Genomic DNA, 26317 nt, shown 5'->3' on the forward strand with positions numbered 1-26317 from the left:
GGTGGCCTACTTTGATCTTCCAGGCCTCTGCCCTTCATTTACATTGGTGATCCTTATCAGGGCGGTAAGATGGAGGTTGGGCTGGGCCCCTGACCCTGTTATTGAGGACGCTCGAGATCTTTGGCCTAATTCTTGCATGATAAACCATCTAACTCTTGCACGTGTGAATGTGCGCTTGGGCGTTTTGTGGCATTTGCATGCTGATACTCGAATCGGCAAGACGTGCGATTCATGTTCTTGTGATTTAATCCTTGATATTCATTGTGCACTACCTTTCCTTGACAGTTACATGGTGGCATCCGAATCGGCGAGACACTCGATTCATGTTCTTGTGATTTAACCCTTGATATTCATTGTGTGCTACCATTCCTTGACAGTTACATGGTCATTCCAATCGGCAAGACGAGCGATTCATGTTCATGTGATTTAACCCTAGAAATTCATTGTGCGCTACCATTCCTTGACAGTTACATGGTGGCATTCGAATCAGCAAGATGGGCGATTCATTTTCTTGTGATTTAACCCTTGATATTCATTGTGCGCTACCATTCCTTGACAGTTACATGGTGGCATCTGAATCAGCAAGACGCGCGATTCATGTTCTTGTGATTTAACCCTTGATATTCATTGTGCGCTACCAGTTCTTGACGGTTACATGGTGGCATTCGAATCGGCAAGACACGCGATTCATGTTCTTGTGATTTAACCCTTGATATTCATTGTGTGCTACCATTCCTTGACAGTTACATGGTGGCATTCGAATCGGCAATACGTGCGATTCTTTCCTCATGCTTAATTTATGCTATTCAGTGTGCACTACCATTCCTTGGCAGTTACATGGTGGCACTCGAATCGGCAAGACGGGCAATTCTTTCCTCATGCTTAATTCATGTTATTTATTGTGCGCTACCATTCCTTGGAAGTTGCATGGTGGCATTCGAATCTGCAAGACGCGCGATTCTTTCATCGTGCTTAATTCATGTTTTTCATTGTGCGCTTCCATTCTAAGGCATTTACTTGGAAGTTTTCGAGTTGACAAGTCATGTGATTTATTCCTCGAATCTACGTGGTGTTATTCATGGTGCACAATCCTCCTATGGTGTTTATTACCTATGTGAAAATCTGCAAAGTGCGCAAATTCATGGTCGGACAATTTGAGAAAACAAAAAGGCCAGAGTTCAAGATGTAATGTGGTGTGTTCCTAATATGTTTTCTCAAAAATGATTCAGATGATGGTTTAGAAATTGTTCAGATTGTTTCCTGATTCTCATGCAAAGGAAAGTACTTGAATTTGAAAGTTTCATTTAACCATTTCTTGATTCCCTTACAGGTATCCAGTCATTTTGAAGCCTAGTCATTTTAAGTCTATATTTAGGTTGTTCATGTTTTCAGAATGACGATGCTTAGAGTCATTACCTAATACTGATTTCTGGTGATGTAATTTTGATACTGTGTGTTTTAACTTTTGCTTCCTACAGGTCTCCTTCCCAGCTGTTCCCTTCCTAATCCCCTTTTCCCCACTTGGACTCTCTTAGACTCTGTGATAAATCTAATCAGAGTATTGGAGCTGTCTTGTGGTGGAAGTGTTTCGGAACGTCCACAGACCCCGAGGATCTGGTGACTGACAAACAGTCGAATCCGCCACCTTTTCCGGGGTGGGTTCACCGCGAACAAAAACACGGCGGAAACAGGACTTGGAAGGGAAAACGCTCACCTCTATACACCCCACAAGGAATCAGGACGTCATGGAACTCGAGCTCCAGATACTGTCAGCCTTTATCTTCCTGCTTCTCTACCAGGAACAACAAAGACGGCGGCGAAGACCACGGTGAATACTGCACCTATGACACAGGGGAGGGGTAGGGAAAAGAGAGTGGCACACCGACACAACACGCAACACCCCCACCCACAACAACACACACACTAGTACATCATGATACATTACAGTTACACCCCCCAGCTCCCCCTGGAAGAATGCAAGGACAAAAGGAAATGAGTAGAATGATTGTAACATATTCAAATACATGAATCAAAAATATATACATATATAAAGATGTTCACACTATAAACAAATATATACACCAAGAATACAAGTCCAAGAGATTCCTCCATCATAGTCCGTGGACCACTTGGCCCAAAATTCATGGGCGAGGCCCACACTCAATACCCAAACAAGACAGAGAGAACACTGCTGGGGCATCAGATAGAAATAAAACAGGCACCTCAGGGGGAAGGGAAGCAGTGGCACCTCAGCAGGATGAGTGCACGATGCCAGATCCACGAGGGGGCTCCATGCCCACTGCTTTATCCTGGGGAGTGCAAAGCCACAGTCTCTCAAGTCTCTACAGTGGGTGGTTTGTCCACTGCTTTATCCTGGGGAGTGCAAAGCCACAGTCTCTCAAGTGGATAACAGTCTCCACTGGTTCTGGAGGGGGCTTTGTGCCCAGAGTGCTTCATCCTGCCAAGGACTGAGGTAGTGGATGGCATTCTCCACTGGTTCTGGAGGGGGCTTTGTGCCCAGAGTGCTTCATCCTGCTTGTGGCAGCCTCAGTAGCATTGGAATCTTTGGCGCTCACTGGCCTGCGGTTCTTGTTGCAGCGGTGTCCTGTTCAGCGGTGTTGGTGGTGGTGGTGTCCTTGGCAGTGGTGCTGGTGGCTGCGGTGTCCTGTTCAGTGGTGCTGGTGGCGGTGGTGTCCTGTTCAGCAGTGCTGGTGCCGGCGGTGTCCTGTTTTCGGTGCTGGTGGCGGCGGTGTCCTTGGCAGCGGTGCTGGTGGCAGCAGTGTCCTGTTCAGCGGTGCTGGTGGCGGCGCTGTCCTGTTCAGCGGTGCTGGTGGCGGCGGTATCCTGTCCAGCGGTGCTGGGGGCGGCGGTGTCCTGTTCAGCATGTGCTGGTGGCGGCGGTGTCCTTTTCAGAGGTGCTGGTGGCGGCGTTGTCCTGTTCAGCAGTGCTGGTGGCAACGGTGTCCTGTTCAGTGGTGCTGGTGGCGGGGGTGTCTTTGGCAGCGGTGCTGGTGGCGGCGGTGTCCTTCGCAGCGGTGCTTGTTGCTGTCTTGTCTGCCGTGCAGGTTTTCCCAGATTTGCCGGTTTTACTGTGCCCCTTCCCCACCTTGGATGGTGGCGTAGTTGTCTCCAGCTGGAGGGGGTTTGGGAGTGGAGGAAGAGGTAGTAGTTGTACGAGGTGTACGTTTGCTGACTTTGTGTGAGCCTGTCGTGAGGTGGATGGCTGTTGGGTGGGTGTGTGGCTGCGTTTGTGTACCTTGGGAGGTGGACTCACAAACACACTGGGAGAGGACACAGGGGATGTGTGAATGGTAGTGGGGGTGGTGAGTGCACGTGAGCGGGGTGTGGTGCTGGGTGTGCTGGTGATGAGGTAGTGGCTGAGGATGTAGTGCATGCAGGTGTGAGTGGAGACGAGACAGGGAGGGAGATGAGGAGGAGGGGGACACAGTGGAGGCAGTGGATGTTGGTATGTCTGCATGTGTATGATGCTTGTGTGAGTGCTTGTGGGATGTGTGGTGCCTGAGCTTCCCTTGTGTGTTGACGTGTGTGCATGCTGGTCTGATGGTGTGCTTGGGATAGGCTGAGGTACAGGGGTTTGGGTCTGGGTGGAAGAAGTTGGAGGGGGGAGGCAAGAGACAGGTACAATGGCTGCCATCAGTGCTGAGGCCAGAGTCTGAAAAGCTTACTGTTGTGCTGCCTGACCAGAATGAATGCCCTCCAGGTATGCATTGGTTTGTTGCAACTGCCTCTCTACACCCTGGATGGCATTCAAAATGGTAGACTGCCCAACAGTGAGGGACCTGAGGAGGTCAATGGCCTCCTCACTGAGGGCAGCAGGGGTGACAGGGGCAGGGGCTGAGGTGCCTGGGGCAAAGGAGATGCCCACCCTCCTGGGTGAGCGGCCATGGGGCAAACGCTGAGGGGCTGCTGGGAGGGGGGTGCTGGAAGGGGGGGTGGCGGCTGTACCTGTAGATGCGGGGGGCACAGATGGGACTGCCACTGCAAGGGAGCTCCCATCAGAGGAGGAGTCGGTATCGCTGGTCTCAGCTCCTGTCCCCTCACCCTCCGTCCCACTGGTGAATTCAGACTCTGTTGTGTCGCCCTCCAGGGCCAGGTGGGATGCAGCTCCCTCCTGCTCCAGTGCCACTGCTCCTCCGCCTGATGATGCTAATGCACACAAGAACAGGGAGACCACAAAAAGGGGTGGGGGGGAGACAGAAGAAAGACATGTTGAGTGCATGCAATACCGCTACCGTTGGCGGACACTACAGACACAGAAGCCCCCTGCACTACGCTGTGCACTTGGAGTTCCCTAATCAATCACAGGGACATGGGTTACAAGGCTATGCCCGATTGCTGCACACATGGATGTCACAAGAGCCTGACTAGGTGTAGTTGGCTCTGTACACAGGTGGGGTGGGGTGCCACAGGGCCTACCTTCAAAAGGGACCTTGCCTACTAAACTCGCCCTGGCCTAGGGGAACCCACTGCCCACCTCCCCCACCCAGACACCTACAATGCGCGCTGAATCAGCTGAATGAGTGTACTCACCCCCTTGTGGCTGCTGTGATGCCCCCAAGCGCCCATCCAACTCCAGGTACGCCACCGCCAGGATCTGGAACATCAGGGGGGTCATGGTGCGACAGGCACCCCTCCCACGTTGGGAGGCCATCCCCAGCTGGGCTTCCGCCATCGTCTTGCTCCAGCGGCGAATGTCCTCCCATCTTTTCCGGCAGTGGGTGCTCCGTCTGTGGTAGACCCCCAGGGTCTGGACTTCCTTGGCAATGGCATGCCAAATATCCTTCTTCTGGTGGGTGCTTACCTACAGGAATAGTACAGGGGAAAAGGAGAAGATATTAACCGTCTGCACTGTCACAGTCATTGGCCCGCATCCCTACCCTTGCCATGATGCACATGCACTCCCCGTCGTTTCATGCACACCTCATCCGCCCCCCTATCTTTCATCCACACCACTCCAAACAGCCATTGCCCATACAGCATGCTCACAGTGTATTCACCTGGAGGACCGTAGAGTAGCGTGTACTGGGGGAGGACCCCATCCACTAGTTTCTCCAACCCCTCCGTGCTGAAGGCAGGGGCCCTTTCCCCAGACACACAAGCCATTGTCTCTTCCAGACTGAGGTCAAAGCAGGACTTGCAGTGTAGGTACTCTCCTGTCGAAGATCAGGTTTCAAGTGATTGAACCGAGAGAAAATGGCGGTCACGTCCACTGCGGTGCGTACCGTCACCGCCGGCGTATATCGTCATTGGCTCCTGGGACCCATAGGGTCCAATGTTAACCAATGCAGGATTGCGCCGTGGTCTTCGACCGCATACCGTGACAGTGTACAACGCCAGCACAGTTAACTCATATCCCCTTGTCCCACTTTACAGGTCAAGCAGCCGCATTTCAGGGGCCCACATGGCATTATTTTGGACTGCGTCGGACATATCTAGGCCTTGCTTAAACACCAATACAGCCATATGTCGATTTGCAAACATTTTCCGATTAAGTTGTGTTTACGTACTTCAGAGTTGGTTGACTCTCTGGTCGCTGTTCTCCTCCATAGGCAACGTCCGCTGGGGCAGGTGAGGAGATGGTGCCATCCTCCGGTGTACAGACGGCTGGTGGACCTGTCGACAATGGAGGAGCGACATGTGATCATCGCCTACAGACTTGATCGTACCAAAATCCTGGAACTGTGTGCCCATTGGAGCCAGACCTGATGTCAGCTGTCCGCCATCCCACAGGAATCCCCCCTCTAGTGCAGGTGATGTCAGTACTCCATTTCCTAGCAAGAGTGTCTTTTCAAACAACAGTGGCCATAGCATCAGGGATGTCCCAGCCTATGTTTTCCAACGTGTTGTCTGCCCTGCTGAAGCACATGTGCAGCTACATCGTTTTCCCTAAGGTGGAGGATTTGCCTACAGTGATAGGTGACTTCTATGCCCTGGGACATATCCCCAACATCATAGGTGCCATTGATGGTACACATGTGGCCTTGGTCCCCCCATGCAGGAGTGAACAGGTGTACAGAAACCAAAAGAGTTACCATTCGATGAATGTGCAGATGGTGTGTTTGGCCGACCAGTACATCTTCCTTCGAATGCCAAATTTCCTGGCTCAGTGCATGACGCTTACATTCTGAGGAATAGCAGCATTCCTTATGTGATGGGGCAAATCCAGAGGCACCGTGTGTGGCTATTAGGTAAGGACATGGACCCTATACAGTGTGAATAGGTGTCTGGGGATGTCCCTATGAGTCAGTGTGTGTATAACAGTTGTCCCTCGCCATTTGCAGGTGACTCTGGTTACCCCAAGCTGTCATGGCTACTGACCCCTGTGAGGAATCCCAGGACAAGGGCAGAGGAATGCTACAATGAAGCCCATGGGCGAACTAGGAGGATTATAGAGAGGACCTTCGGCCTCCTGAAGGCCAGGTTCTGGTGCCTCCATATGACAGGTGGTTCCCTATTCCACTCACCAAAGAAAGTATGCCAGATCACTGTGGCCTGCTGTATGCTTCACAACTTGGCTTTGCGACAACAGAAGCCTTTTCTGCAGGAGGATGGTCCAGATGGAGGTGTTGTGGCAGCTGTGGAGCCTGTGGACAGTGAAGACGAGGAAGCAGAAGAAGAGGACATAGACACCAGGAACACAGTGATCCACCAATACTTCCAGTGAGACACAGGTAAGAAGGCAACACAGCCTGCTACATTTGATTTAATTCTACTGCCTCTCATCTGTCTGTCATTTTCACCCAGTGTATGGTCATTGAGTTGTCACTTTCCCTTACGATTTCACAGATGTGGATCCCACTGTGTGACATCTGCTTTGTTTCCGCATGGACTAGAGCTGTGTGACATAGGTATGTTGACAATACAATGGACATTGCTATTTCCCTCAGTTATTGCAAATACACAATTGTGAAAGCACAGACTGACTCCAGATTGTTTTGTGATTTAAGGGTGTTTATTTAAGTGCTAAATAGTGGAGGGGGTTGTAAAATGGTCAGGGGTGATGATGGAGGAATGTCCATGGCAGAGTCCAGTCTATTTGTCTCACAGGTGCATTGTCCAAAGGGGCATAGGAAGTGGAGCTGGGGCAGTTTAAGTATGGACAGGGTGACAAAGTGGGACAGAAGGATGACAAATCAGGATGGTCTCATTTCTTGGTGGGGGTCTTGGCATTGTTCTCTGTCTTTGTCCTGGATATCAGGGACTGCTTGCAGGGTGGTTCTCCATCTGCAGGAGGTGGGGTGCTGGTGTTGTGGTCCTGTGGCGGTGCTTCCTGTCCACTAGCGCCTGCGGAGGTGGTGGGCAGTTCATCGTCCAGGCTAGTGTCAGGGGCCCCTTGTTGTGGAACAGTGTCCCTCCTAGTGTTGACGAGTTCCTTCAGCACCCCTACAATGGTGCACAGGGTGGAATTGATGGATTTTAGTTCCTCCCTGAAGCCCAGATACTGTTCCTCCTGCAGCCGCTGGGTCTCCTGAAACTTGGCCAGTACAGTTGCCATTGTCTCCTGAGAATGGAGGTAGGCTCCCATGATGTTGGGGAGGGCCTCATGGAGAGTGGGTTCCCTGGGCCTGCCCTCCTCCTGTCGCACAGCAGCCCTCCCACTTCCCCTGTGTTCCTGGGCCTCTGTCCCCTGAACCGTGTGCCCACTGCCACTGCCTCCAGGTCCCTGGTGTTGTTGGGGTGGTGGGTTAGCCTGGGTTCCCTGTAGTGGTGGACACACTGCTGATTGACGTGTCCTGGGGACAGAGGGATGGGCCTGCTGGGTGGGTGCTGTGCTGGTGTTTTCAGAGGGGGAAGCTCTGTAGTGGCCTGTGCCAGTGTGAGGGGAACCGACTGTTCTGAGGTCCCAGATGGGCCAGGCTGGTCATCTAGATCCAGTTGGACAGAGCTGCTGTCATCACTGTGGGCCTCTTCTGTGGGTGGAGTGGACATGTCTGGACCCTCCTGTCCGGTGACGTTGGGTAGGGGTCCTGCAGGGATGTAGAGGCATGATTATTGCATCTGTGTGTGCCATGGTGTACAATGGGTGGGTGACCCTGTACTCCAGTGCTAGCATTACTGTGTAGGACCTTGTGTGATAATGGTTTAGGGGGGTGTATGGGTATGTGCAGTGACCATGTTTTGGTGATGGGTGTCCATGCTTTGGTATTACATGCAGGGCTTGGGTTTGGGATGTGTGGTTTGTGATATTGGGATATACGTGAGGAGTCTGAGTGATGGGGGTGAGGGCGAGTGTGGGGGTATGTGATGGCATGCAGGTGGGGTGGCGGGATAAGGTAGTAAAGATTTCCCTTAGCAGAGTCCATTCCTCCAGCTACTCCTGCGAGGCCCTCAGGATGCAGTATAGCCAAGACCTGCTCCTCCCATGTAGTGAGTTCTGGGAGAGGAGGTGGGGGTCCGCCGCCAGTCCTCTGAACAGCGATGTCGTGTCTTGAGACCACGGAACACACCTTCCCCTGTAGGTCGTTCCACCTCTTCCTGTTGTCATCCCGTGTTCTTGGGTGCTGTCCCACTGCGTTGACCCTGTCCACGATTCTTCACCATAGCTCCATCTTCCTAGCTATGGTGGTGTGCTGCACCTGTGATCCGAATAGCTGTGGCTCTACCCGGATGATTTCATCCACCATGACCCTCAGCTCCTCCTCAGAGAACCTGGGGTGTCTTTGCGGTGCTATCGGGTGGTGTGGGTGATGTGTGGGATGGTGTGTGTTGTGATGTGTGGGGTGATATTTAGAGGTGTGTTGTGTGAGGTGCTTGGATGTTGTGTGAGTGATGGTGTAGGGTGCCTGTGGATGCTATTGTTCCTTCTGGTGGTGTCTCTCTCTGGCCTTCCGTCGCAATTGTTGACGTAAGGGTTTGTGGGTGATGTGGTTGTGTGTTTTATATTGTATTGGATGTATGGGAGTGGTGTGTGTATGTGTATCAGGTGTGTGTATTTCGAATTGTCCAATGTGGTAGTGTTTTGTAAATGTGTGTGTATTTTGAGCGCGGCGGTGTGTACCGCCAATGGAATACCGCGGTTGAAAGACCGCTGCATGGATTCGTGGGTCGTGATAGTGTGGGCGTATTCCTGTTGGCGTGACGGTGGAGGTTTTGTTATCGCCAGTTTATCACTGACCTTTGGTGTGGCAGACTTGTGTTGGTGTCTGGATTTTGGCCGATTCCGAGCTGTGGGTCATAATGACCGTGGCGGAATTCCGCGTCCGCGGCGGTGTGTTGGCAGTCTACTGCCAATGTTGTAATGCCCCCTATATGTCCTATGTTAGCCATACACTACACCCTGCCCTTGGGGCTACCTAGGGCCTACCTGAGGGGTGCCTTTCATGTAAGAAAAGGGAGGTTCTAGGCCTGGCAAGTGGGTACACTTGCCAAATAGAATTTGCAGTTACAAACTGCACAACCAGTGCTGCAGCCCCACTAGTAGCATTTGATTTACAGGCCCTGGGCACCTCTAGTGCACTTTACTAGGGACTTACTAGCAAATCAAATATGCCACTCATGGAAAAACCAATTAACCATACAATTTACACAGAGAGCGTATGCACTTTAGCACTGGTTAGCAGTGGTAAAGTGCTCAGAGTTCAAAAGCCAACAGCAACAGGTCAGAAAAATAGGAGGCAGGAGGCAAAAAGAGTGGGGATGACCCTGCATAAGCAAAAAAGCCCAACAAGTGTGTTACAATTTGAACAATGACACCACCACCTCAGTGTACATAGATCATTAATGTGATGGGACAATGGGAATGGCAATGTATGTGCAATTTATAGCAATGACACAGTTTTTGATTATCTGAATGTTGTCCACCACAATAAAATGGCGACCGCCTGTCCTGTATGTAGGGACAGGTGCAAGCGAGGTAACTCTGCCAGCTTTGGGTGTCATGGCGGAAGGCTGTCTTGCACCATCATGCTATTCCTCATTGGCTAACACGGGGCTCTATGGAATACAGTGGCCAATTGGAATCCTCGGCGGCGATGACAGTGTACACCGCCGCGGATGTGACCACCATTTTCAGTCTATAACCTCACTTGATTCCTGACTTTCCACAGGACAACACCTCCACTGCGTGTACTGCTGTGACCTGTGTCTGGATCCTGCCATAGCCTGTGTGACCAGGGAAAGGGCCCCTGCCTTCACTTTGGAAGAGTTGGAGCGCTTGGTGGATCGGGTCCTACTCCAGTCTGGACAGCTGTATTGGCCTCAAGACCCACAGGTGAGTACACCTTGGGCACGATGCATGTGACAGGTTGTATGAAGATGTGTGTGTAAGCATTGTGTGATTTGGGGGGGTGGTATGTCTGGTGGTAGTGTACATGGTGGACGCCGGTTGATGTGTGTGCCAGTGTAGATGGAAATGGTATTTGTGGGCCATATGTGTGACAGGCTGGATTGTATGTGTAATGGTGTCCTCCTGTCTGTATTACCTCTGACGTTTAGTGCCCATCAGAAGAAGGGATTGCGGTATTCCATCGCCAAGGACGTGCTGACCCTGGGGGTCTACAGCAGGCAGAGCGTCCATTGTAGCAAAAGGTGGGAAGACATGAGACGCTGGGCTTTGAATACAGCGGAGGCCCAGCTGGAGATGGCCACCCAATGAGGGCAACATGCTGGTTGGAACCTGACCCCCCCATAATGGTGGTGGCCTACCCAGAGGATGGGCGCTTGGGGGCATCACAGCAGCCACAAAGGGGTGAGTACAGTGAGAGTAACAACAATTATTGGTAGGTGGCATGGGATCCTGGTTGATGGGTTTCAGTTAGTGGGTGCCCCTTAATGCTAGGTCAGACATTGCAGCATGATCCAGCTCAAGGGAAATGGGTGTATTGCAAAATCTGGTAACCTAGCTAGGTTGCATTCCATGTCAGACTGGGCTTAGTGGGTTCCAGGAGGGGTGCAGTTGGTGGTGGTTGGCTCTCATCTTGCTGTGGCCCCTAGCCAATTGAATGCCAGTGCAGTGCATAGTGCACAATCCTGATCCCTTTGTGTGATGGTAATGTGTATGCCAACTGTGGTGTTGGTGCTGTAACTGACCCAGTGCTCCCTTTCTCTCTCCCCCCTTTTTTCTTCCGTCATCCTGTCCATGTGTGCATTAGCATCATCTGGCGGAGGAGCAGGGGCACCGGCGACAGAGGGAGCTGCATCCCACACGACCCAGCAGGCAGAGTCCACTGATGCCAAGGGAACCAGTGGGGCGTATGTTGAGGGGAGCACCATGGCGGAGACAGGAGGAGACAACACTGACTCTGATTCCTCCTCCGATGGAAGCTTCCTGGTGGTGACAGACTCCTCTGGGACCACCCAAGCTACAGGTACAGCCACCACCCTGTACCAGCACCGCCCTCCTGGTAGCCCCCCACCAAGTTGCATCTCCCCGCTCACCCACAAGGGTGGGCATCTCCTTCGCTCCAGGGACCTCAGGCCCTGCCCCAGTGAGCCCTACTGCCCTCATTGAGGAGGCTAGTGGCCTCCTGAAATCCATCTCTGTAGGGCAGTCAACCATTGTGAATGCCATCCGGGGGCTGGCATCCCAGATGCAGCAATGCAATTGATTCCTGGAGGGCCTCCACTGTGCATTGGTGGCACAACAGAGATAGTTTCAGGCTCTGGCCTCCTCTCTGATGGCAGCCAATGTCCCTGTTACTACCGTCCCCCCTCCAACTACCACTTCCCAGGCCTAGTCACCTCAACCCCAACCCATACCATGCACACATACAGACAAGCATGCATACAAAACATCACACAAGAGTGGCACAGACAAGCACAGGCAGCACACTTCAGGCCACAAGCACTCACACAAACACCAAACAGTTGCACACACAACAACATCCACTGCCTCCATTATCTCCCCCTCCTGCTCCTCTTCATCCCTCACAGTCACATCCACACTCACACCTGCGTGCACTGTATCAACAGCCAACACCACCTTCACCACACCAAGCAGCACACACACCTCACTTGCCGACATCTCCACAAAATCCATCCACGCGTCCCCTGTGTCCTCTCCTACCCTGTCTGCAGCCCAAGAGACACAAACACACGCACTCAGACTCCCAACAGCCATTCATCTCACATCAGCACACTGCCCATGCACCTTCACCCAAGTCCAGTAGACGTACACCTCCAACAACCACTCCCTCTACCTCCACTCTCATCCCTCCAACCTCATCCCACCCCACCCCACCGTCCCTAAGAAGCTTTTCCTTGCCCAACTTGACCTTTTCCCTCCCTCTCCATCCCACGTCCTGCCCGTAGGAGCGGTGTCCCAATGATCCAGCCCAGCACCTCAGCCAAACAGTCTGCCACTTCTCCCATCAAATCAATGGCTGCTGGCACAAAGGGGCCCTGGAGTGTGATGGTTGCCACTCCTACTGTGAGCACACCTCTGCCTCAGAAAGGGAGGACTAAGGTGGTGAAACCCAAAGGACACGAGACAGGGACAATGGAGGTACTTCCTAGTTATGGAGGCAAGAAAGGGAAGGTTCCCACTCCACCACTTAAAAAAGTGAAGGATCCCACTCCATCACCCAAGAAAGAGAAGGTTCCCACTCCACCAACAAAGAGAGACAAGAGGTCCCCTCCACCAGCAGTGGGCAAGGAGCCCTCACCTCCAGCAGAAGCAGGCAGGGTAACACCTCAACCAGCAGTGGGCAAGGAGCCCTCACCTCAAGCAGAGACACAGCAGCCCTCGCCTCCAGCAGTGGGCATGGAGACCACCCTCCAGGGACTGTTTCACAAGGATCCCACTCCAGAACCAGTGGGCAAGTTTCCCACCTCAGAGACTGTGACCTTGCACTCCCCGGCAAAGAGAAATGGGCCAGGAGCCCCCTCAAGTACCAGTGGGCAAGTTCCCCACCTCAGAGACTGTGACCTTGCACTCCACAATAAAGAGAAATGGGCATGGAGCCCCCTCCAAAATCAGTGGGCAAGTACCCCACCTCAGAGACTGTGAACTTGCACTCCCCAGCAAAGAGAAATGGGCATGGAGCCCCATCCAGAAAGAGTTGGCATGTTCCCCACTTCAGCTGAAGTGCCCACCAACCCCCACATTCCCCTTGAGGTGCCTGCCCATTTCCAACATGATGCCCCTGCACAATGTAGTGCAGATATTGTCAGGAAACAAGTTGGGGCTTGGACTGTGAGCTGTGGCCATGTGGGCCTTTTGTACTTTGGACTGGCCATTGGTCCTTTCTGAGCATTTACTCCTATTTTTGTCACATAAACCATATGGTGGCTGTTGGCATCAAATTACACTATCAGTTAAACCTAAATGTAGTCCTTGCATTATTATGACGTGGGTTCTGTGATATTGGTTTTCCTCTGCAGCAGGTTGTGTCTATGGTGTATGTGTGAATGGTATGTGTTATGCATATGTGTGCCACTCACCTTTTCCTCTCTCCCTCTCTAGTGTGTTAGGCGGCTGTACTCACCGTCGTAGTCTTCATTGGCGTTTGTGTTCCAGGTGCAGCATGGCGTAGAAGAACATTGGGAAGACTTGTAGTTCCAGTTCCAGAGCGTCGGTGGTCTTCTCTGTGTCTCTGTTGGTGATTCTTTCATTTACTTTGCAGTGTTTCCGCCAGGCTTTTGATAGCGTTGGTACTGCCCAGGAAATCATTGCGGTTTGCTATGTCATAATATCGTGGGCAGTACCGTGGCTTCCGCCTGGCTGTTGAGGACTGACGCCGTGGTCAGTGGTGTTAACTAAACAACCAGGAGAGAGCTATTCCATTGGGAGTGTTAAAGGATAGTTGGTCCAGTGTACGGTACTCCCATCAAACTTCAAAAAAACTAAAAAGGTACACAGTTCCAGACAGAAAATTATATATAAATGCAGCGAGTAGGGGATAGGTCCTATGAGTCTGCTTTCTTCTGAACAAGAGCCCTTACTCACCCAATGGTGACATGCTTCATCATCTGGCTTTTGCTCACTGCAATACCTGACGTGCCCCTCACGGGGGCTTTTTGCTGGAGATCTTTTTAGATATAGAGATGTTGGTCGTTGAGTGCTAGAATGTGGGATTGATATAGAAATATATGAGTGTGTCAGGTTAAAAATGGCTAGAGGTCAGCAAAACTCATATTTAATCAAAATCAGACCCCTGTCATGATTAAAAACCATAATGTGGGGAAAGGATTAGTAGTAATGTCTAATCCACTCTCAAAGGAAAAAATTAAAGTTTAGTCTACACTCCCTAGATTGAGAGAATGTTAAGAATGACAGTACAGAAATCCCTATACTGCTACTATAAAGTTCAACATGTTTCTCGCATTTAAAGTCATTTAAGATCATTGCGATTCGTCAGGACCAAAATGTACCTAATCCACATGTTATATTAAATTAATAATCAAGTTGTTTCACAGGAACCTATAAAAGAAAAAGAAATACATGAACTTATGTCAGAGATAGAATAATGTGCATTGTGAGCCCACACAGTTGACCTTTCCCTTGTGTGAAGTGTATCACAGAGTGAAACACACATCGACAATACATACAATCCTCTAAAATAAGAGGCTATATCGTTACCCTCCTTGTATTAAAGGATGGGCCCCATCGGGATGGCAACAAGCATCAGTGGTCCAAACTGGTCTAATTATCTAGGTGTATATTCAAATATAGACAATTAATGGCATATTATGCGTGATAATTGTATATATAAACATGAGGAAAAGGTTTTATTAAGAAAGGAATTATCCAATAAAATCATGTTCAGAGTAATGATCAGGGCTAAACTTGTCCTTAAGATGTCATAAGCGAATAATATACTAGTTAGAGAAACGTAGTATCCATTCGGTAGAAGGTGCAGTTTGAATCTACAGGGTGGTACTAAGGTCAGATAAAGATTTACAAAAATGTGTGACAGAGAATAGGATCCCAATATTGTCATGTGTTCAGTTGTCCACAGGTCAAAAACTGTTCGAATAGACGAGCGCTAAAGTTCGATACATGCCAGTTGTAATATATCATTGCAAAGTAATGACAGCTCCCACCAAGTATTGATATGTTGAAACCGAATAAAAGTGGTCCGACAACTCGCGTCAAACAATTCACGAAGGACTCCCTATATCGGGAGCTCCTAAGTTATTGCTCCTTGTCATAGCAGTGAAGGTGGGGAAAAGAACAAGGTTAGAACACTTACCCCGCTCTTTGGATCCACGAGGCGGTATGCACCTACCCCTGCTCCATTCTCCTGGAAAAGTAAATCGGGACCGGAGTACGGCAAAATAACAAGCCAAAAGTGCATGGGAGTAGAAAGGGGACAGGGTTAAACTGTTTTGAAGGACAATTGTATCTGTGAAGGAAGGGACACCACCTTATACATATGCTGTTTTGAAAGACAATTGGCACTTTCTGTGAGTGCAGCAGTATGCAGCATGCATTGGTGGCACACTCAGATGAGTTTGAAGCACAGTCTACTTCCTTATTGCAACCTGAAAATAGTACCCCTGGGGTGATGTTTGATATTGGCAGTGCCTCAGGTTTTAGGTGACACTTACATCTGAGTTAGCATCATCATGCTATGTACATTGTGGTGACTGACCTGTGGCAACACACATTGCACGCCCCTTCCACGCTAAATACTGCGTGGGAGGGTGGCCAATTTACAATGTGGCTTCAAGTCACAAAAGAGTGACCATCTGCCAAGTTGTACATACGGTGCAGGCCATGACAGTGGCACTGGGGGCTTTTACAAATGCCCCTTGGTGATCCTGAGTGGCAGCTAATGTTTGTTGCAGCCATCAGGTTTCCAAGGTTGTGTATCCCATTGTTTCAGGATGATCAACATTACTACCAGTGTCTCTCCTATCTTCCAACACATGATTGAGCATTTATACTGTCAACATATGCAAAGGGCAGGCTATGGGATGGAGCTCAGCTACTTAGCAAATGTGTCCCTTGGCACAGTGCATGTGAGGTCAGTGATGTCCTGAATTCTCCTATAGGGTCCCACTATGGCATCCATGATCTGCACTGTTTAACAGTGACTCTGCCCCAGAGTGGGCCATTTATTGTTTATGGTACCGACATGATGGTGTGGTGGGTCAGTAAGTGGTGCATGTGAGGTGGCACTACAGTAGGTGTGGTACCACTTCTCACAAATCTGGCACATGGTATGTGATGGGCATTGATTTTGTATTCCTATGTGTGTGACCCAATGAGTCAGGCAGATGTCTATGCACACTACAGGTAAGTCAGGCATGTGTTCATGAGATGTAGTTGGTATTGGCACTAGTTGTCTGACATTTGATGTTTGTTTTGGCAATGACTTGCACGGCATGATTTTAGGGATCTGTGCCTATATGAGACTTAAGTATCATGAGCATGGTGCATGCCATTGACATGGCTGTGCTATTCTTTGTTTGGTGTACTGTGTGTACTTAGTAGGCAACCTGTGGGCACTTGTAGTGGTCTGTGTAGTTCTTCTGTTTGCAAAAGGTACATATCTGCACCTGTCCTTCATTTGATGTGCCTGTCAAGTTGTGGGTGTTTTACTTACATGTGGGTGTATCTGTTGCAGCATGGTGCATATGTGTTGTTACCTGCACATCTGTGTTACCCTGGCCATGTGTTTATGTTGTGGTGTATTTCTTGTGTGTCCTACAGAGTTGGTGTGTTGTGTGTATATTGCTAGGTTTGATGACTTACCCATAAAGTAGGTAAGGTAAGGTAAGGTAAGTAGGCCATTTCCATATTGTCCATCCTGGAAGCGTTCATTGATCCTGCTGTGCCAGAATATGACGGTGTTATGGGCACTCCCAGGATATTTGGCCAAAATGTTTATGAATAGTCTCTGGTGGTAGACTATTGCCTGCACATTAATGGAATGTGTGTGCTTGCGATTCCACTATAAGTGCTCTGTTGCTGCAGGTGGGATGAGCTGGGCATGGGTGCAGTCAATTGCACAGAGCACATGCAGGAAGCCATGGATTTGGTAGACCCTCTGTTTTGTCTCCTGCTGCTTTTGCTGGGTGTTGTGGAAGCTAAGGTGGCAAGGTGTCAGGGAGATTATAGCATCTAACACCTTTTGCAGGAACACAGAGAATGATGGCTGTGAGACACCAACAACCAGGGCACCCATTGTTTGGAATGAGCCATTTGCCAGCATGTGCAGGACAGCTGTGTCACAGGTGGTATGTTGTGTGGGGTCTGTAAGCTGGCTGTGATTTGTGGCTTAATATGGTGCAGCAGGTTTAGTATGGCTTGCCGGTTCAGTCTGTAGGTCCTTACGATGTCCTGGTCCCCGAGGCCAAGGAGGGTTGTGCTGGTTCGGAACATCCTCTCCTGCCTACTGAGTTGCTTTTGTGGGCCGTGTTGTGGTGGTGGTGATTGCTGTAGTTGTTGCTGTCCTCTGCATCTTCTCGCAAGCTGGATCAGTAGCACATCCATCTTCTCCTGTTGGTTGGTATTGTTGCTTCTGTGTGTTTTCCTTAAGTAGTGATGAGGTTGCCTCATTTTAACGCCTGGTCTGACCCAGTGTTAACATTTGATGCAAATCGGAGTTGACGTCATTTTTTGGCTCCGTCTCCCACATGTGCGTCATTTTCGCCCAGGTGGATAATTATGGCATAGGGGCTTTAAGTCATTTTTTAGATGGGAATGCCTACCTTGCATCTCATTGACACAAGGAGGTTTCACACATCCCAAAAATGACATTAACTCCAATGTTTTGATTCTAGATGGATCTAGCATCAAAATATAAATATGGCCTTAAATTTGCACTGAATTAGCATAAACAATATGCTAATTCAGTGCAAACAGACTATAAATATGCCCCCTTATGTTTGAGAGGAGGACTGTCCCTGGTGACCACATCATGTGTACATAGATGAGTGACTCCTGGGATCAAGGCAAATAGAGATGAAAACTGTCCCAACACTTTGCAACAGTTCCTCTGTTACTCTGGGTTCAGTGAGGGGGAGAGATTCACACCATCTCAGACCCGTCTTTCTCCTTAGCAGACAGGCAGTCAGGAAGAGGCTCACTCTCTCCCCCCACCCCATCATCTTTTGCCAAGAGCATTGTTACCTCTGTCCTCACAAAATGCCGCTCAAAGGTCTTGTCCTGTCCCAAATGTCCAGCTAAAGGCACATCATGAGCCAGACCCAGTAGGTACCACCAGCACACGGGCTGACCCAGGATCAGCAAACTTAGGCTCACTGTATAGGAGGCCATCCTCCCAGTAAATGAGAAGTGACCCAGACTGCTTGCCAGGCGCCTGGTCTGCAGCCTGCTACCGCAAACCCTCCAGAGTAGGGCATGTCTTCTGTGCCTCTCAGAATGATTCCCTGGTGGGTCTCTTTCCTGCTGCCATTGAGTCAGTTCAGGGATCTCCCCCAGTTCATCCACCTATTACACTGTTGGCTCCAGGGCATCCCCCTCAGGTTCAGCTTCCTCCCGGACTGTGGGAGCTTCTGGGGCCGGCTTCCCACATTTCTTGCCCTTCTTCCTTCTGGCAGACACCTGGACCACTCTTTAAGGCTCCAGGGTTTCCTGATCACCCGGATGGGATGACAATGACTGGGTGGACATGCATACCCACCCAGGCAGGCCCAGCATCTCCAAGTGAGACCTGTGTTCCACCTCCTTCCAAGGGGAATCCTCCAGGTCATTGCCAAGCAGACAATCCTCCTGCATGGTTGGACTCACAGTTGCCCTCAAGGAACTTGAGACCCTCCCCCCCACTGAAAAGGAACCTGCGCCACTCTGCACAGGCACTCTGAGTTGTCTACCCCATCTACTTGGTGAAGTGCATGGGGATCTATCTGCTCTTCAGAGTGACTTCTCACAGTAGTCACACTGGCTCCTGTGTCTCTCAGAGCCTCCACCTTCTGTCCATTTATGGTCACCCATTGCCTGTACTTCTTAGTGTTCTCAGACACAAGGGTCCTCTAGACCATCTTACTATCCCCTAGTGAGACAAGGGTCATTTCAGCTGGCTCCCACCCACCTGGAACCAAGTCCTGCCAATGAGCTACAGTGCCCAAACCCTGTAACTGTGCACCAGTGGGTGCCTGTGTCCCCTTGGGACATTTGGGGTCCCCTCTTATGTGACCCACCTGTTCACACGGAAAGCACTTGCGGGAACCTCCCTCTGCAGGTTTCCCTTTAGAAAACCATGTATTCTTCTCAACTGGGGGCTGGGAATTCTTACCCTGGCAACTAGTTTGGGTCCCCTTTAGAGAACCCTCCCTTTTTTACCCTTACCCCCCTTTATTCTGAGAGGGACCCTGTCCACCCTTGACGTGGTCTCCCCCATAACTCCAGCGGACCCTGGTGTTCTTCCAATGGTGCGTTTTCGTGTGCAAGCTTCCTGGGGTCAGCCAGCTTGCTGTCAATCAGTTGCTGGTGCAGCTCTGGAACCAAAGACTGTACAAGTGCTCCCAAGCAATCAAGTTGTAAAGACCCTCATAAGTTTTTACCTCACTGCCCTTCACCCAACCATCCAGTGACCCGCAATAAAAGTCAACACATTCATGCCATGTTTGGGATTCCTTCTTTTTGTAGGACCTAAACATGTCCTTGTACCTCTCAGGGGTGGGACCATACCTAGTGAGTAAGGCGTCCTGCATGATAGAGTAAGTGAGCCCTTAGGATCCCATAAGGATGTCAGAGTATCCCTCCCCTCTATCTCAAAGTGCTTCCACAGACCTGCCCACCACTGTTCTTCAGGGACCATGTTCATGTGGGGAGCAGACTCAAACCCCTTAAACTGCAAGTTTGTAATTCTTAATTAGGTCTTTAGGAATGTGCACCCTCCTCTCAGGCTGCACTGTGATACTGCTGCCACCATCTCTGTGAGACTGGCTCCTCTGATCCAACTCCCTTAAACTGAGCTCATGAGCCAGCAGCATCTTTTTCTCCTCTATCACCAACCTTCTCTCTCCCATCTCAATTTTGAGTGTTCTAACTCCAACTGGTGAACGCCCTCTCTGCTCGTCTGTCCTGCAACTCTTCAGGAGTCATACCCTTGGATGTCACACTGCAACCTGCGCTGGAGACCCTCCCCCCAGGCATAACAGGTCCATCCACTACCACATTATGAATACTCTGCACCTCCTCACCCTCATCCTCCTCCTCTGTGTGCCCCCAGCCTCCTTGGCTGTCACCGAGGCCCACAGTGTCTTTTGCAGCTCCCCCTTCCTGGCGGAGCTCTAAATGGGACGGGCAAGATCCTGACAGAACTGCTTCAGTAGAGCCGCTGTGTAACTTTCAAGTTTCCCCACCTCAAAAACATCTCCAGATTGAGACATAATGGCAAGTCACAAAGTGCAAAGTTCCAAGGCAGAACAAAGAGTTCCCAATGAGAAGTTTCAAAAATTGGCAAAAAGATCACCAAAATTACGGAAGCAGAAAAAGTCCAAAAAGAGAAAAAGCAAAAACAAATGGTATGTGGTCATGTGATGATCTGCACTGAAACAGTAGTGTACACTTAATCACTGTATGTCAAGTACAAATATAAGTCCAATCCTCACCGCTGATCACCAATGTTAAACATGGGGTCTTTGGTTGGCAGTCAGGTTACCCTCTATCCAAGCAAGTACCCTCACTCTAGTCAGGTCAAAGGAAAAACACCACCGCTCATCCCCTTGGCTTGGCACGAGCAGAAAGGCTTAACTCAGAAGCAATGTGTAAAGTATTTGTACCAACACAAACAGTAATACAGTGAAAGTACTACAAAATTTACACCACACCAGTTTAGAAAAATAGGTAATATGCATCTAAGTCAAACAAGACCAAAACTACAAAAATCCAACATAAACAAGTCAAGATATGAATTTTCAAAAGAATAATTCTTAATTCATAAAAAACAATGGAAATGTTGATTTTTCACAAAGTACCTGGTTAGTGTCAAGAAAAAAGCCGCATGGGCGAGCGAGCGTGCATTGGAAAAGTCAGCTATGTGTTGATTCCTTACTCGCAAGTGAGGCTGTATGTTGTTTCTTCTCTGGCCGGGTAGGGGATGCATCGTTTTCTCCCTTGCAAGGAAGCAATGCGTCGATTTCCGGACAGGGCACCTTGGATCTGCGCAGGTTTATGATGACTTTGATGCCCAGCAACGATGTGTATGAAATCCGGTCGCATGGTGTTAGAAAACAGTTCTGCGTGGGGTTTGCATCGTTATCAGCAGCCACAAGTGGGTGTTGCATCATTTCTCCAGCTGCGATGTGTCGATCTCCCACTCGCGATGCAGGAAGAGTGTCAATCTTTACCGCGAAGAGCTGCACTGCAGATGGTGCGTCGAAAATTTCCCTGCACGGCGTTCTGTTCGTGGATTTCAGTCCTTGTTCTGCCAACTTCACCTTTCATGGGCCCAGGGATTGGATAGGGCACCACTTGGCAGGACAGGAGTCTCAACAGAGAGTCCAGGTGCTGGCAGAGGAAGTCTTTGGTGGCCCTGAGACTTCAAAACAGGAGGCAAGCTCAGTTCAAGCCCCTGGAGATTCTTCACAAGTAGGAATGCACAACAAAGTCCAGTCTTTGTCCCTTTTCACAGGCAGAAGCAGCAATTGCAAGATAGCCCAACAAAGCACATTCACAAACGGGGGCAGCACGTCTCCTCAGCTCTTCAGCTCTTCTCCTTGGCAGAGGTGACTCTTGGTTCCAGAAGTGATCTTAGTCTGTGGTTTTGGGTCTATTACTTATACCCCTCTCTCCCTTTGAAGTAGGCCAACTTCAAAGGAAAGTCTCTGTTGTTCACAAGATCCTGCCTTGTCCAGGCCAGGTACCCATTCACACACCAGGGGATGGAGATTCCATTGTGTGAGGGCAGGTACAGCCCATTCAGGTGTACGTGACTATTTTTCCCTCCACTCTAGCTCAGATGGCTCATCAGGATATGCTGGCTACACCCCAGCTCCCTCTGTGTCACTGTCTAGAGGAGGTTCACAAACAGCCCAGCTGTCAGTCTGACCCAGACAGGGAATCCACAAACAGGCAGAGCCACAGAATGGTTTACACAAGCAAATGCTCACTTTCTAAAAGTGGCATTTTCAAACTGATAATCGAAAAAACAACTTCACAACTAGATGTTTTTAAATTGGGAGTTCAGAGACCCCAAACTCCACATTTCAATCTCCTCTCAAAGGGAAGCTGCAATGTAATAATATTTAAATGCAGCCCCCAGGTTAATCTATGAGAGAGAAAGGCCTTGCACAGTGAAAAACAAATTTGTCGGTATTTCACTGTTAGAACATGTGAAACAAATCAGTACATGTCCCACCATTCACATGCACTGCACCCTGCCCATGGGGCTACCTAGGGCCTACCTTAGGGGTGCATTACATGTATAAAAAGGGAAGCTTTAGGCCTGGCAAGTGGGTACACTTGCCAAGTTGAATTGGCAGTTTTAAACTGCACACACAAACACTGCAGTGACAGATCTGAGCCATCTTTACAGGGCTACTTATGTGGGTGGCACAACTGGTGCAGCAGGCCCACTAGTAGTGTTTGATTTACAGGCCCTGGGCACATCTAGTGCACTTTACTAGAGTTTTACTAGTGTGGGGTGGGCTGGTTTTTAGTGGGTGGATTGTGGTGGATTGGAGTTGAGTGAATTGAGATAAAGTGGGTTGGATTGGGGTTAGGTGGATTGCATTGGCTGGGGCCGACTGTTTTGGATTGGAGTGGGTTGTTTGTCATTGTAGTGGGGCAGGTTGGAATGGGGCAGGTTGCTGGACTAAAGTGGGACAGATTGGAGTGGGGCAGGTTGGACTAAAGTGGGATAGGTTGGAGTGGGGCAGTTTATAATGGTTTTGAGTAGGCCAGGGTGTTTTGGATTGAAGTGGGGCAGATTGTTTTGGATTGGAGTGGGGCAGATTGTTTTGGATTGGAGTGGGACAGACTGTTATGGATTGAAATGGGCCAGATTGCAGTGGGCCGGAGTGGAGTGGGACAGATTGTTTTGGATTAGAGTGGGAAGATTGTTTTGGATTGGAGTGGGACAGATTGTATAAGGGTAGATTGGAGGGGGTGGATTCGGTTGGTGGGGGGTTGATTGGATGGGAGTGGGGTGGATTGGAGTGGGGTTAAATGGGATTGAGTAGGATGGATTGGATCGGATTGGGGCACATTGTTTTAGATTGGAGTGGTGCAGATTGGAGTGGGGTGGACTGTTTATGATTGGAGTGTGGCAGGCTGGAGTGTGGGACATTGAAGTGGGGCTGATTGTTTTGGATTGGAGTGGGGCAGATTGGAGTGGGGCATATTATTTTGGATTGGAGTGGGCAGACTGTTTTGGATGGGAGTGGGACATATTTTATCAGGGTGGATTGGAGTGGGGTGCATTGGGTCGGCGTGGAGTTGATTGGATGAGACTGGGGTGGATCAGATTAGGGTGAAGTGGATTGGAGTGGGCATATTGTTTTATGTTGGAGTGGGACCGATTGGAGTGGGCAGACTGTAGTGTGTGCTTTGGAGTGGGACAGATTGTTTTGGATTGGAGTGGGGCAGATTCAAATGTGACATATTATTTTAGATTGGAGTGGGGCAGATTCAAGTGGAATAGAATCTTTTGGATTGGAGTGAGGCAGATTGGAGTGGGGCAGATTGCTTTGGATTGCAGTGGGGGAGATGGTTTTGGGATGGAGTGGGGGAGATGGTTTTGGGATGGAGTAGGGGAGATAGTTTTGGATTGGAGTGGGGCAGATTGTTTTGATTAGAGTGGGGCAGTTTGTTTTGGAGTGGTGTAGATTGTTTTTGATTAGAGGGGAGAATTGGAATTGGGCAGATTAGATTGAGGTGGGTTGAGAGGATGGAAGTGGGGTGTATTGGAGTGGACAGGGTTAGGGTGGGGTTGGGTGGGGGGATTGGTGTGGGGTAAAGTGGGTGGGATTGGAGTTTATAGTAGTGGGGTAGATTAAAATGTGGTGTATTGGGGTATACTGCATGATTATGTGTTAAAGCATCATTTCAGAAATTACACATAATAAATAAACACTGTTGCTTTGCTATATTTCAAACAATTGAATTGTCATCATTTGGGAAAAGCGCCCACGAGCAAAAACACAGGAAAACATGATTGGAAAGTGAGAAAAGAGGACATGGCGGAATAAAAGAAAGCTAGCTTTAAATAAAAAAAAACTTTGCAATTTAGTTTGTCCTGCTGGGCACGTTTTTAGCAGCCACAAGCCTTCTGTTTGCAGGGTACTAGAAGTTTAAAAAACAAATAGTACATCAATCACATCGGGAGAAGCGGACGGACACTAATTAAGTTGAATCAATTAGTGCTTGATCTCTGCTCCACACAGAGGAACGGAAATGATGCCAGGCATGCCTTGATGAAATACGAGGCTGTAAAGAAGAGTGTCATGCAAACCAGAAAATGGTGAGTGAAAGGCGGGATCCAAGCCCTTTACTCAACACAACAGCATCTCCCAAACGAAATGCATGTGCTTGCACATGCACTCGCAGGCTCAAACCTGAAAAAAATGGCCATGGCCATAAACCTTCCGTCTGTACATGTCTGTGGCCATGCCACTTGTCCTAACTCTTTTCACAAGTCTGCAATCATGATTGCGTGGCACTTTAAGTCTCATTTAACACTTGCATATGTTTACTAAAGCTTGCATTCTTGCCATTCCAATGGGGAAACAGCCTTAACAATGTGGCTCAAACCACGCTATGCCTTTAAAGCGAGGCTTGAACCATGAATATGTCTTTACAACCCATTCCTTAATCATGCAAGTCATTACAACGACATGCCTTAGGGAAAGTGTTGTTGGACTGATGTTGGACTTTATGTCCACACTTTCCCTACTGTGGTGCAGAATGGAGTTGGAATAGTAAATGATACTATTCCAAACTCCAGCGCTTTCCCCAAGGCAAGTCATTGTAATGACTTGTGTGGTAAAGAAATGCGTTGTAGGGATGCATTTGTGGTTTGGGCCACGTTCTTAAGGCAGGCGTTGTAAATGCCTGCTTTGTTCCGACACACAACCATACTAATGTCTCTAACAAAGCCTGGATCTCAACAAATAACACATAACTTATTTCACAAAGCAATTTGTTCTATTATGGTGGGCTGTTAGTTAAAGGTAATAGTTATATGTGAGAATCTAGTAGTTGATTTTAAGTCACTTATCAAGGCACACTTTTAAAAGATATTGAAGAAATCATTGGTCTCGAGGAGGTGTGGTTAAGTTTCATCATACTGCGAAGAAATTCAATAGCTGTCTGATGAGCGAACCACTTTGCTGTTACAGAATATGTCAGTATATTGGCATTTATCTGGCCTTAGTTTCTGCCATTTGATCATCTGACATTTCCACCTTACACTGTTGATTTGTGTCTTCAATTCCGATATTTAATGACAATGAACAGAATTTGACTGCCATTGAGTAAGCCAAGCATTTTTTAGGGAGAGAGTGAATCAATATTTCAGCTCGAAGAAGATATAATGCTTTGGAAAGAAGAGCTACAATGCACAGCTCTCAACATGCAATGTCACTTTTCAAAACTGTTCCAATATAGGTTTATTTGTAGATGAATGTAAGGAAATGCCTCTTTTTGTATGATCATCCCCCATGTTTTTGTAATGATATTACTGGTTTTTCGACTCTGAAGGTCCACTGAGTCCTGCAAAACAGCACTCTGACCTTTAAATTGTGTATATAACTTATTTATAAGTCCCTAGTATATGGAACCAGGGATACCAAGGGCTTTTAAGTTAAAATGTCTATCATAAACAGAAACACTTATTGTGTCACCATCAGTGTATAGAAGCAACGGATGACCCTCAGCCCACCACTGGTGGCTGGCACATTGGTTTGTAAACTGCTAACAGGACTTTTCCATATAAAGCAATAGCAAAGCTGAAACTTTCCTTATTATTATTATTATTCCTGAGTCACCCTAAGGTGTGTCTACTGAGCCCTAAAGGCAGGATGTGTCATATTAAAAAGATGTACATGTGTTTATTAACTTTTAAATGTCCTGGCAGTAAAACTCTGCATTGTTGTTTTTACTGTGGAAAGGCTAGTACAGAGTTACATGCTGACAACTACACATGATACTTCAAGCTATCAAAACAATTGTTGCATTATCCCCAATTGAATGCTCAAGCTGAACTTAATGTAATGTTGCACAAATGGCAAATTGAGAGAGTTGCCACTTTGATGCTCAAAGTTCTCCACTGACTGTTTATGGTTGCACACAAGCTGCTGTCCTTGAGACAGCCTTCTGGGGGAGGTGTGAATTGCTCTCAGAAAGGAACACAAAGGGCCGTATTTATACTTTTTGATGCTAAACTGCGCTAACGCAGTTTAGCGTCAAAAAGTTTAGCGCCGGCTAACGCCATTCTGAAGC

Source organism: Pleurodeles waltl, chromosome 2_2 (assembly GCF_031143425.1).
Source record: "Pleurodeles waltl isolate 20211129_DDA chromosome 2_2, aPleWal1.hap1.20221129, whole genome shotgun sequence".
NCBI lineage: Eukaryota > Metazoa > Chordata > Amphibia > Caudata > Salamandridae > Pleurodeles > Pleurodeles waltl.